Source organism: Filicampus tigris, chromosome 6 (genome assembly GCF_054856515.1).
Source record: "Filicampus tigris isolate MCC_2025a chromosome 6, RoL_Ftig_1.0, whole genome shotgun sequence".
Lineage (NCBI taxonomy): Eukaryota > Metazoa > Chordata > Actinopteri > Syngnathiformes > Syngnathidae > Filicampus > Filicampus tigris.
In genome coordinates, this window is record NC_141222.1 from 9,127,074 (window position 1) to 9,140,956 (window position 13,883).

The following is a 13,883-nucleotide window of genomic DNA, read 5'->3' on the forward strand; positions in this document are numbered from 1 at the left end:
ATTAGGGACGCAAATGTTCTGTAATGTTGTTTGTTTGTTTTGTTTTAGGATTTTCTGGGCGCTGATTCTTGTTAGGGTCAGGGCTTTTTGAACTCTTGTTTTTTTCTTGTGATGTGCACATCACATAATAATAATAATAATGATAATAATGATGATAATAATAATAAGAAGAAGAAGAAGAAGGGGGAGAGGAAGAAGAAGGGACAGAAGGAGGAGAAGAAGAAGAAAGGTGCATATTTTTGCCTGAAACATCATAATTATGAATTTCAATATTCCAAAATGAGTTAAACAAATATTTCCAATTTAATCTTAATTGTAGAAAGAAGTGAAAGGATGAATGGTTTGGTGGACACTTCAAAACAATTTGTTTGAATGTGAATAGTCTCAATGATTGTGACCTTCAAATTTTGTTTTTCTTTATTTTATGTTCTTAAAGCAATTTTTGTCGAATATATTTTTGAAAAATCCTTGCAAATGATCTTTTTCTGTTTCTAATGTATCAAGACAATGTTTTCTGAAGAACGCCAGATGTTTTCCTGTTCGAGAAGATTTATTCTAAAAAAAAACATTCAATGTATTTCACATTGCGCTAGATAATGCACCAAATATAGGTTAAACTAAAAACACAAAAAAATGAAAACGTCTTAAAAACCTGATGTGCTTGGAAAGGAAAGGCATCAGTGTCAAAAATAAGTTTAGGAACAGATAAATCCATATCTGATCAAAATTGGCTGTGACCAGTGGCGTGAACATTATGAAAAAAATCAAATTGCTATATTTGCATGGGCAGAAATCTTGATTGACTCACTATTTCATCATTTGTATTGACTGGCGCCTTTCGTGCCGAATGAGGTGATTTCACGTGTGCCGTACGTAACAAGATGCTCGTTTAAATTAAATGAATCAAGTTCATCTTTTTTTCCGGGGGGGGGGGGGGGGATTGGGGGGTCTGCGTGCACGTCCCTCCTCCACGGGTGGCATCCGTACATGCGTGATCCACGAGACGATCAAACGGTGTTTTGAAAGTTCGTGTGGAAGGAGGAGCAGCTGGAGATTGGATGAGCAAAAGGAGGGGGAGCGGGATCATCGACATAATCACGCTCGTCCACACTTTGCAGCCTTGGCGATGTTTGTGAGATGAACACGCACGCAGTTCGTGTGCAGGTCCAGCGGTTCCACGGGTCGTGTCAAGTCGTGGGACAACCATGAAATCCAGAAGTCAGGACCACAGCTTGTCGGAGTCCACGGACCTGGACCGATCTTACGACCCGCTCACCGGTACGTGCATGGGTCTCATCTTGCCACTTGCTTAATGGCATATCTTTTTCACGAGGCGATTATTCCACTCAGTTCACTCCCAGAAACAGAGGAAGAAGCTTTAAACCATACACAGTGTGTACAAGTACAAGTCTACAAGCGAGGGACTTTAGTACAGTCTATTTTTCATTGATTTTCATTGTGTTAAACACGACACAAATAGCTGTAAACTTATTTGACTTTACGTACGTCGAACGTGATGCACTACAAGCAGTGTTTCTGAAGATTTTGTTCAGTCAAGGCGAATATTTTTAAAGAAGAAACACTGAATACACGGGTCACTTATGTACCGTCTGCCATCTAATGGAAGAGCATTTCAGTCTTCTGCCTGTCACTAAACGTCGCTGTCATAGATATAGTTGAACAAAGGTGCGTTATTTGCTGCAGATACTTTTTCTGTGTCCATACTTCGGAGACACAGTTCATGTAACATTAAATGAATACCTTTGACAGTCAATAAAATCTTGAAGTTTTAACGTTTGTGATGTTTGACATATGTCTCTTTGTTCTGACCTTCGGGTTCGAATCTCAGCTTCAGTCTTTCCGTGCAGAGTTTGCACGTTTTCTCCTACTTGTGTGGGCTTTCTCCATGTACTCCTGCTTCCTCCCACATTCCAGTAACGAACAAGGTTAATTGAAGACTAAATTGTCCTGGACTGTGAATATAAGTGTAATTGGTTGCTCGTCGAAATATTCCTTGCAATTGGCCTTCCTGTGTGGAGTTTGCATATTCTCACCGTGCCTGCGTTGGTTTTCTCCCGGTACTCCGGTTTCCTGCCACATTCCCAAAACATGCACGGTAGGTTAATTGGACTCTCTAAATCGCCCCTAGGTGTGATTGTGAGTGCGAATGTTTGTTTGTCTCTGTGTGCCCTGCGATTGGCTGGCAACCAGGGCCAACTGCCCATAGACAGCTGGGATAGGCTCCAGCACACCTTGCGACCCTTGTGAGGATAAACGGTGGTGCTTAGGTGTTCCTCTGCCTTTCGGCCGAAGACCCTAATTAGGACAACTGCTATGGAAAGTGCATGGATGCAAGTTTGATATATTTCTTGCAAGGGATGGTATCAGATTGTGCCCACTGAAGTGTCCCATGAAGGTTTTACATGGGCGGGGGAGACATGTGGACCTGCAAGAACATTTAGATCGGTCTGCGATTTTATAAGCAAACAACATCTCAGAGGAACCGCAATAAAAAATAAAGAAAGAAATCACCACCAAAATGTTTAACTCACTTAAAATAGCCTTGCAATTGACTGACAACCAGTCTAGGGTGTGGTCGTCTTGAATAGGAGAAATTGAATGGGTAGGTGGATGAATATACAATAAATGCGCAATGAACTGTTAAATGAATCAGTGTGTGTGATCAGGACTATAATGCAGCGTTAAATGTGCTTGCAGCCTTAATGGAGGTATGGTATGGATGTGATCATTTGTAATGAGATAAACAAGTGAGCATGAAGTGAGAGGGCATCATGCAAGAAAGGAAGAAGTCTCCGCCATCTCTTGTGATCTCCCTCAGTGTGTTTGGAGCGCAATTAGATCAGAGACGCTCTTCTCTCTCCTTCAACCCCCTCCCCCCGTTTTTTTTTTTTTTTTTTTTTTTTTTTTACATACTTGCAAAGACAAGCACACCACACTTAATCATTCCTGTTAGATCATCCCAAAATAGACTTTGTCACCAAAAATAACTGAGTGCCTGCTCTTATACTAAGTCTTTGAATAGAAGTACGCGCAGCTGGCTAGTTTGCAGACGATTAGAATGAAGGTTTAATTTCACGTGTGTGGGTTTTTCTTCTGTTGGTGTGACGGCCATTCAACGTTTGCTTAACCAAACAGTCAACAGGTGCATCAACACACAGGCTCCACTCCACAAGACACACAAACGGCCCTTTGTACGGATAGATGACAGCAACCGCGGCAGGGATTATAATAACACACTCACTCACAAACACAATGAAGAGTGTTTTGAGCCTCATGTTGATATCACGTCCAAAAAGATTCATCAACCATTGTACTTTTTAAGGAAAGTGAGAACCTTCCAAGTTTACAGAAGTTTTATTGAATCACGTTCCTCCTTCTGTGATGTGTCAAAGTATAGAATCCTGAACTTGTCCAACCTCTGTATTTTTTTCAAAACTGCTGTAAAAAATATCAGGAAGACAGCAAACCGTCATTCGATATCAAATAGGTCCCGAGAAAGGTGAATACTATTTTGAATAGTCCGAATCATCCACTCAAAAATGGGGTTCAGCTTTTGTACTTAGGCTGTCAATTTAGGAGGAGGACAAAAAGGCTCCAGATTTCATTTATCCCAAGTGCGTTTGGCTCCTAGGTTTATCATGTTCTTAAAAAGCATTGCTTATTTGACCATCTGCATATTGCACTTTTTGCCATAACTGATAATAATTGTCTATTAATGGTATTGGCTCTGGATTGAACATGCAGTCATGTTAGCAGTTTCCTTTGAAGGCACAATAAAGAGTCTCGATTTATTTTGATTTTTTTACAGAACCGAGGCTTATGCCATTTACTACTACTAGTCTACAATCATTGGTTTGCATTTTGTACAGTAAATCTTACTTCAAAAGATGGGCTATATAAGTGATGCAATTTCCATTATTCTTGTCTAATTGATTACATTAGGCACCAATGGGCAAATTTAAATCAGTTATTTACCATATAAAGCAAGAGCAAGCAAAAAAGTGTGGCTATAAGCTCCGGTGTTGCGTTTCCTTTATCTACTTGTATGTCATAGGCAGGGGCGGGTTGGCCATTGGGAATTTTGGAAAAAATATGTCTTTTCCTCATAAGTCACATTTTGGTGAATATCATATTTTTTCAAAAATCTATACCATTGGTCAGTCCACAGGCATGGGTGTTACTTTTACACATGATTGACCAATCTGAAGTGTTGAAAATGACTTGCTCTCTTTGACGATGAGATTGAACAAACTTGCCATTTTTGGGGTCTCCTGAAAGGGTAGCAGTAGTTATCCAGTCCAGTTGGATTATGTTACAAACAATAAATAAATCTGTCACATTTTGTCTAACATTGACTGTCACACAAATATCAAATGATATGAACCACTGATGTCATGGAAAACATCATACGTAACACTCTCCCTCTTGTTAACAACGACAACATATACTGAAGCAAAAGGCTAGATTACTAACTTTACGTTTTCATTCAGGTGTCCTTATTGTCATCACATATAGAAGGACTCAAATGGCAGTTGCAAAAGAATATCTAAATCAGAGTCCTTTGTTCACAAAAATCAACATTAGTCGACTGAGAGTCATATCAGGCCAATTGTAATGGCAACTAAAAAAAGATGATTATGATTCAAAGTTCAAACTCCAAAAATAGATCCTTGGAACATATTTTTCACTTAAAATGGAGTCAAACTCTAAATTGTCCCACTTTTGGATCATTGGAACTCCTCTTCACAGTACTACTGTATGTACTGTACATTGGAGCATTCGTACGGAAGAAAAACAGCAAACAATATTGATGAGGAGCAAACTAGCAGCTTGGATGGACAGTATATCAAACATGTATGAGCTATGTGTAAAAAATGTCGATGCATTAGAGATGCCGCATTTTTGCTGAGTCATCAGTTTCCCCTCTAGACTAAACATGTCTGAGCGTCACTCATTTCAAGACTTTGTGTGATGCGCCTCGAAAAAAAAAGAACTCGTAGGAACATACTAGTTTGCGCCCATCTGTGTGTTTTTTTGTTCAATCTCTGCTATATTCATTCATTGTTTGACAACTGACATGTGCTCCAAGGAGTAAATCTGATTTATGCGGTTTGATGTTGTGTAACAGTCAAAGCTCATCCTTCCTACTAGACGAGGTGACGTCTGATGCAAGCCATACTTGTGTAATTTTAAAGCTTTGTGCGTGTGCGTCATTGCGTGCGAGTGCGCACGGTTTGTAAGAAATGGTCATCCAGAATGTGAGTGGAGTCCTAGTAAGGATTATTGTAAGCACAGAGGCCACATGATTGATTTAGCAGGGCCCTAACCCGTCTTAAGCTGCCCTGACATCCAAGAGGAAAGAAAGTCAACGTGAGGTCAGAGGAGTTTGGAAAGTGATGGGAAACATCATGACGTGAGAGGAGGGATCTGTCAAGCATATGGACTTGTTTGAAGATTCCTAAAAGACTTTCATCCAAAAGGCTTCTTGACATGTGACCAGTGGTGGGAAGTGTAGCTTACTGAAATAGATTTTTCTTCTGCTATTTATACTTTACTTGAGTCTTAATTTTATTAAAACGACATTTTACTTTTACTCTGTTCAGTTGGAAAAAAAAAAGATACTAGATAGTAGCTACTCCTTACTTTTTCAAAATAGGTTTGATACTTTTTGCAACCGTCGGGGATGTCCGCATGATAATAAAAGGCCTTGAACGGAAAGAGGTCAAGTCAATGACAATTGCGATATTGATTGATTGGCTGATTGATTGCGATGTTGGGGTCTTACAAGGCAGAAAATAGGGAGGAACTTGGAGCTTTACTGACAATGGCAGCATATTTGGAGAAGCAACAATAAGAGAATTGCTTGATATTGTCAGCTCCAAGGAGGATTTGTGTGTGTGGGTGTGTGTATGGGGTATAGTTTTTCACTTGTTACCATTAGCAAATTTAGCATTTCAGTTGATAATGTTAGCAAAGCTATGAGAACGTGTCGCTTTGATACCCTAAAAAGTCAAGCCAATGCTATCTTTGGATTTAATGTGGATTTTTTCCTTCTTCTTCTTGGCATGAAGATCACATTTTTTTGCCTGGTTAGCAAAACAAGCATTGTACATAAATGACAGTATTTTTATTTAATTTTTTTACTTATGTACTAAAGTACATTTTAAAGCGGAAGTCAACGCAAACATATTTTTTTCAAATGTTCCCAGCAGGCCCACTAGTTGGAACACGGCATTCTGATTAATTTTGCGTTTGGGGAATACGAGTTAAGCAACCAAACGCACTCGTTTTTAGCCATCTCTGGGGGCGGCCATTTTGTCTTCTGTCGACAGAAAATGACATCACAAATGCTCACAATGACCAATCACGGCTGACCTGTTTTCTGAATCTGAGCCGTGATTGGTCGTTGTGAGCAGTTGAGGCTATATGAGGAGGAGCTTTTGAACCCTCCGAAGAGTCTTTCTAGAATTTGAAAACCACGTGTGCTCGAGTCGCGCCGGAAGTGACCAAAAATAACGCCTTTGGACGACGGCGCCAGTGAATTTGGACACAGCCGATGTCTCCCGGCTGGCTTGCGAACGCCTCGGGATCCCCCAGCAGGCGCTGGACGTAGTGGCTAGGGAGAGCGAAGTCTGGGCTTCCCTGCTTAAACTTCTGCCCCACAACCTGACTTCGGGTAAGCGGAAGAAAATGATGATGATATTTCATGGTAACTTCCAATTTAAGGAATCGGGGACGGCAACAAATGTTAACTTTCCGGTGTTCAAAGTTGTTCAAAATAGTCTTTTAAATTGTATTTTTAGAATATGTAATCACATCAATGTGTTACATTTTGCTTAAAGAGGAAGTCAACCCAAATGTATTTTTTCCAGAATATGTTCTATGCGGGCCTACGTGTTGAAAAACGGCATTCTGATGACCGGTAATATTGCCTTTGCGGAATGAGTTAAGCAGCAACATTTTTTGTCATCACAGGTGGCGGCCATATTGTCACTTCTGTTGACTGTAAATGACATCACAGATGCTCAGGGCTCAGATAACAACCAATCATGGCTCAGTTTCAGAAAACAGGTCAGCCGTGATTGGTTGTTACCTGAGCCAGATCACCCCAATTTAGATTTGGGGTTTTCATGTCTTAGTCCTAGAATTCATGACCAAAATAATACTCACATTCTGAATATGCACATTAAGTGTCGGATTCCCTTTTTTACTTCCCGCCCAATGTATATTTTCCAACTGTGTTTTTATTCTCATTCGACTTGTCCTTGTGCCTCATCCTCATCTAGTAAAAAACTAGATAAGAGTCTTTTAATTGTGTCAGTAGTAGCAGAGAGGAGTGTATTGATCTGCCTCAGTGGGCCGCATACAATGAAATGGATTGAAACAATCAAAGTCAGCCCGAGGGCAAGCACAGGTCTAATCTTTGAGGGGGATGTGTTTTGGAAACACATTTAACCACTTTATAGACATGAACATGCCTAAATGTGCTTGTATTGTTATGTTGCGTCCAGCCACGACGTACACTGTCAGACACATTACCGGCACCCCTTCTGTGTGTGTGTGTGTGTGTGTGTGTGTGTGTGTGTGTGTTTTGTTGTCATCAAATTCCAGCGTGATCAGTCTTCTATTCTAAAAATACTTGCCAGGGCAAAGAAACTTGCTGCTCAATAAGCAAAAAAAAAGGAACAAAGATTGCATCATTTTTGCCCTCATGCGTCACGAAGATGACAAGTGTTGTCCTTTTTTTTTTTTTTATTTGCGTTTCCACCCGGCTGCAGCTGCCGTTTTTGAAAGTTTGATTGACATCTCATCAGCAAACATCATCACTGCATGGAGCTCTTGATGAATAATAGCGGCATGCACATGTGCAAGCAGCATGCTCATAAAAGCTTACACAACTACTTAGCTTCCTAATAGTATAAAGGTGGTTTTCCAATTCATTATATTTATGACCATTAGTCTGCCTTGCATCTGGATTTATTACAAAATAGTTATCATAATACAATACAATTGAGTATGTATAAAATGCATTCACTTTTAAATTGTTTTCGTGAACCAAAATGAACAAAATTACATGAATAAAATGTATCTATTCGACTGAATGCTCATGTGTGCTCTGTCTGGAATATGTTGCTTGTGATTGTCTGGCAACCACTCCAGGGTGTAGTCAGCTGGGATAGGCTCCCACTCCAGGGTGTAGTCAGCTGGCTCCAGCTGCCCCACGCGAGCCTGGACAGAAAATGAGGTACTGTATTGAAGATGGTGTGGCGAGGAAGGTTTGAGAGGTGTCTCCATTAGTGATGAGCAGTCAAGGCCAGTGAGGCCTTTTCTGTTGGCATAAACACTACCAGAAGCACTGACCTACATTTACAACCTAAATTCTTATATATTTGCCATTAAATAATCATATTTAATCAATGTAATAATTTATTCCCAACTTTTTTTGTTGTATTTTCTTTCTTAGCATTTCTTGTGACTGCACTGTTTTTTTTTTTTTTTTTGCCCAATCAGATTTCAGCCTCAATTTGTTGCCATGTCCAATCTGCCCAAGGCCTTCAGAATCAACAGGGCTGGCTGATGTAATTTAAATATATTAGTAATGACTTTTTCTCTCACCATTCAGGTTTGAAATGAAATCCTGACAGTGCCAGAGCGCTGGCACTTGCTAATGACAGCATTTGTCCCTTCCTTGGTTAGGTTGTTGATAGCAAAACTTGTTGAAGCAAAACAGGTTAAAACACTAATACCTTTAATAATCACCATCTCTGGTGAGTTTGATGTATTTTGTTTGAACATTACAGTTTCACAATGATTCTGTTCTCTTTTTTGGTTTCAGTTTGACTGCCATTGACGTGTGCTCTCACAAAAGCAACATGTCATGCACACAGATTGTCTGTGGCTGTTAATGGAGTGGAGATGTGTCATCAGTCATAGGGTTCGGGTTATCCGACATGTTCAATGTGTGTCTTGTAGCGTAGTATGCTAATTGGCCACGGGTTCGCCTGTTGAGCTGTGGAGCAACACTGCCCTCTGCTGGCAGTATTCATCAATACACGGTGAAATTCGCCAGAAACCCTTGCTTTAAGGAATCAATGCGACGAATTAAAAACATTTGAAGTATTTACATTATTTTGGATCTTCATTACCAATTTCAATAAATTCCACTGGAGTGACCTGAAGTTGATCTTAAACTTATTGAAATGATCTTAAATTAAAAATATCTGCGCTTGACAATTACAGGGGGAGTCTAAGGGTCTTTGATGAGTAAGTACAGTAGCCCACATTTGTGAGTAAATTGAGATGAGGTCATCATCTTTTCAATATTTGTAGGGCCTACGTTTTGCGACACATGCGGTCGTGGAGTGCCATGAGATATCTATTCTATTCTATTCTATTCTATTCCAGGTAATCCGCCAAATAAAGCCACCAAAAGGACCATCAAGCAGCGCTTCCTCAAACTGCTGCCCTGCTACCATTCTGGTTCCAGCCCATCCATCAATCAAAGCAAGTGGCCCTTTGCGTCCTGTTAGTCACGTCATGCATCTCCTGTGCTGTAATCTGTATTTTTCGTGTCTCCCTGCTTGTGCAGATAGCGTAAGTGACGAGGCTGAGCTGTCGACAGTGCGTTACCGACCCGAGGGCCTCGAACGTCTCATGGGGCAGACCAGCTTCAGTAAGAAAGAGCTGCAGGTCCTCTACAGAGGATTCAAAAATGTGAGTCCCGTTGGCAACATTTGCTCTTGCCTGTAACCATGTTCAAGAGCGAGGGTCTTCATATCTTTTAATTGCAGGAGTGTCCCAGTGGTGCAGTGAACGAGGAGACGTTTAAAAACATCTACTCTCAATTCTTCCCTCAGGGAGGTCAGTTACAGTCTCTGTTCTTGCTTCTTAAAATACGACTACTGTCTTCACCAAACTCCAAATTTAAAGACAGTAATTACAAAGATGTTTAAAGAAATACCAGACAAACGCCACAAAAAAACAAACCACAGCAGTGTGCATAAAAGTGCCGGTCCATTGTCATTTTCAGTGTGGGAATTTGGAGTTATACACTCTAAAAACAGTTGGGTTAAAAACAACACAATTTGGGGTAAAAAATGGACCGATACACAAATTGGGTCAATTTTACCGACTTTCTTGTATTGTTTTGTACAAAACAGTCAATTTTTTAGGTTGTTTTGAACAAAACTACCCAGTTTTGGGGTTGTTTTCTGCAAAAACAACCAAGAAAGAGGGTCAAATTTTGACCCCAAATTGTGTTATTTTCAACCCAACTGTTTTTAGTGTGTACATAAGTCAGATGAAATTTTCTTTGTCATTTTAAACTCAACACCAAATGCAGCGACTTCGATATATGAACCAATGACAAAGAAACCACCAAGCTCTCATTTATAACAAACTTGATTTGCTCTATATAGTGTATAAAAAGCTTACAGCTTTTATTTTATTTCAAAACTAATGTGGGAGTTTGGGAAACCCCATCTTATGCAGAGTACAAGGCTTAAGATGTTAAAAAAATATATATGTGTGTGTACCCTACGAACTGATTTTTGATGATGTGGGATTCCACACATATTGAGAGGGAAAAAAAATCATCACGTGTCTTAAAAATGTATTTAAAAATCACACCAAATTTTGAGGTATTTAGGGACATGTAGACAAAGTTTCATCAGATTTGTACGATACTGAAAAAAATTATACGGTGCCAAATTTTTAGGGGGAGACGCAGGGGAGCCGTCCACCGGGATAAGCCAGTCCTTGTTTTGCCAGCGATAGTGTGTGAATCCGATAGCCAGACAAACAACAGGCAGACGTGGGTCACACGGCAGAAATGGCTTTGCACAGACACGCAAATCACAGGCCAGTCCATTGTTTTGAAAAGGGGTCATTTTTGCTCCCTTTCTTTAAAATGTCATAACTTCCTTCATTCTTAACATAGACATGATTTAAACAACGTTTTGCTCCTTTATTCAAGCTCTTTTTGGTGACATTGGTCTTGCTGATACATTTAAAAGAGATCTGAATTTTGTTGTCACATACCTAACTTTCATCCCCAAATCACTTACCAAGCACTTTTTATGTGTTTTTTTTTTCATGACTGTCACTTGTGAATCAACCCAACCGTCCACAAATCTGAACAGTAACATTAGCATTGATGCTAGTGCTAACAAAATGGGAAGTGTGGGATTTGGGCCAGCTAAATCTGTATAGCGCTCATATAAAGTGCTCCTTTTCTAGATACAAGTACGTATGCACATTTCCTGTTTGAGGCTTTCGACACGCACAACATCGGATCCGTCAGTTTTGAGGTAAAACACACAACAAAGGTTGACTGCTATAGGCAACGTGTCAAATGTGACATATCTAGCTTGCTTGGCTTTATGCAGGATGTGGTTTAGAAGAGAAACAAAAGTCAAGTCCAGTTAGGTTTCATGTGTAACAGCAATATCACCTTAATTTCTCTCTTTTATGTCCCATTTGTTTTTTTGAACTTGGCCGTAGGACTTTGTCCTAAGTCTGTCCATCATCCTCAGAGGCTCCATCACAGATAAACTCAACTGGACCTTCAACCTGTACGACCTCAACAAGGACGGCTGCATCACTCGAGAGGTGCCGGCGCTCTTCACTAAAAGTGTCTTTTTTTATTTCCCTATCAGTGTTTTACTAACAGCTTGTGGCGATGACTTGTTTTGGTCAGGAGATGACGGACATCATGCACTCCATTTATGACATGATGGGCAAGTACACATACCCCTGCATGAGGGACAGCGCTCCCAAGGACCATGTGGACCGCTTCTTCCAGGTTGGAAAAACATAAGAAATATAAAACAAGTAGGCGGCAGCACAGTGGCATAGTTCAAAGGTCAGCAATTGTGTAAGAAACTGGTAGCCCTTCACATTAATTAGTACCCAAGAAGAAGCTCTCAGTTGCAAACTGTTGCACATGAATATAGATCAACGCTGATGCTGTGTCACCTTGTAGAAAATGGACAAGAACCAGGACGGCGTCGTCACCATCGAGGAGTTCTTGGAGATGTGCCAAAAGGTGGATTTTGTTTTTTTTTTAACTTTATTTCCAACATGAGTCAACAAGATATGAAGAGCACATAACCCGCGCCCCTCCCTTCTAGGATGAGAACATCATGCAGTCCATGCACATGTTCGACAACGTCATCTAAAGGGGGAGTCGAATGTTCCTACCATTGGAGCTCCACCTCAGCGCTGCAGCGTGTGCGTGCATGTGTGTGTGTGCTTGGTGGACTTGAACACGTCACCCCGCATAGTGACCAAGTCGCTTTGGTCTGATTCCAAACGGATAGAAGATTTGTTGGAGCCGTTCAAGGCTGAAGCAGGATGGTGGCCCTATTCTCGAAAGAATTTAGTAGGAAATGAAGGGTGGTTCGCACATCTGCCTCATAGTTCTTGATGTTCAGGGTTTGAATTTGGCCGTCTCATGTGGAGCTTGCATGTTCTCCCCATGCTCGCTTGGGTTTCTAAGACTACTGATAGGTTGATTAAAATCAAGTCCCAAATTTTCCTTTCAATAATATCAGACTCAAACTTATTGTCATTCAGTAAAAACATCGCAGACGCTGTCACAGAACAAAATAAAGACACCAAATAGATTAGAAAAACCCAGACTAAAAACAACCCATATATGTTATAAATAAATATGATGTAAATTGGTTTGTGAGGGTGGTGTTTTCTCTTGTTTTCTCTGGTCTCTTTTGGGTAGTAAGCACTGGCATTATAGCTGTCATTTTGAAGCACACATAGTATACTCAGGGAGATATTACAAATGTCTGCTAGGGCTTAATATGTTCTATGTGCCCCTACTAGTCTAAAATGAATATTTTGTTTGTGGAATATGAATCAAATCAGCAGCAAAATCCACCCGTTTTTATCCATCTCAGGGAGCTGCCGTCGAAATGACATCACAGTGCCCGAGAGCTCAGGCAATGACGTTCGTTTGCAATCTGAGCCCTCGGGCACTCGCATGTCGTTTTCAGTCGAGTGGCAGTTGCAAAATGGCCGCCCCGTTAAAAACAGGTGGATTTTGCTGCTTACCTCATATCCCCAAAAATGCATTATTAATCAGAATAGCGTGTTCAGATTCGTGGGGGCGCATAAAAAAAACATTGTAAAGGAAAAATTCTGACTTGACTTTGCTTTACAGACTAAATTATCCATAGGTGTAAATGAGAGTACGAAAGGTCGTTCGTCTACTCTCTTTCGGTACCTTGTGATTATCTGATGATCAGTCCAGGGTGTACTGCATGGCCCTTACTCATTTAAAATGTAGGTAATTACTATTTGACAAAACTCTCTATCATTTCCTACTTAATTCTCCTAAATTAGAACACAGATGTTTACCCTGACACGTATGATCCACGTGACAGACATGAGGCTGTGAAATCACGCAATAACGTGGACATGGTGTTAAGTCACTTTCCGGGCTGTTGTGAACCACTCACATTTATTCGGATCGTATCTTGTCTGCATGACGTGTGGTCACACAATCCATGTGTTAAAATTTTTTCTATTGGAATGTGATGATAAGGATGGATGACAATAAAACCTCACAGTTATGATGTAACAACTGCTCCTCTGTCCAATCCATTAATGCTTTGCTACAGAAGACTTTGGCCTTGCTGTGTGGCGTTCGCATGTTTTCACCGTGCACTCCAGCATCAGGTGTAGTGAAGACAATAAATTGTCGTTAGGATATGGACGTGAGGTCCACACATAGTCCTCAACTGATGTCTTGCTCTTCTTTATCCAGCAAATTCCTGCCTTTGAAAGTGAATCAACAGCACAGTGCACTATTCTGTTGATTTACTTTTTTTTTTTTTTTTTTTAAG

The 13,883-nt window shown here is 40.4% G+C and overlaps 1 pseudogene across 1 annotated transcript; it reads left to right on the forward strand.

The window, feature by feature from the left end:
- Positions 1–959: 959 nt before the first annotated feature.
- On the forward strand, positions 960–13,621 carry LOC147145678 (A-type potassium channel modulatory protein KCNIP2-like; annotated as a pseudogene). The gene is made up of 8 exons (XR_015087263.1): positions 960–1,278; positions 9,427–9,735; positions 9,813–9,882; positions 11,260–11,330; positions 11,524–11,631; positions 11,720–11,824; positions 12,005–12,067; positions 12,153–13,621. The product of XR_015087263.1 is annotated as an A-type potassium channel modulatory protein KCNIP2-like (transcript).
- The last annotated feature ends 262 nt before the right edge of the window (positions 13,622–13,883 follow it).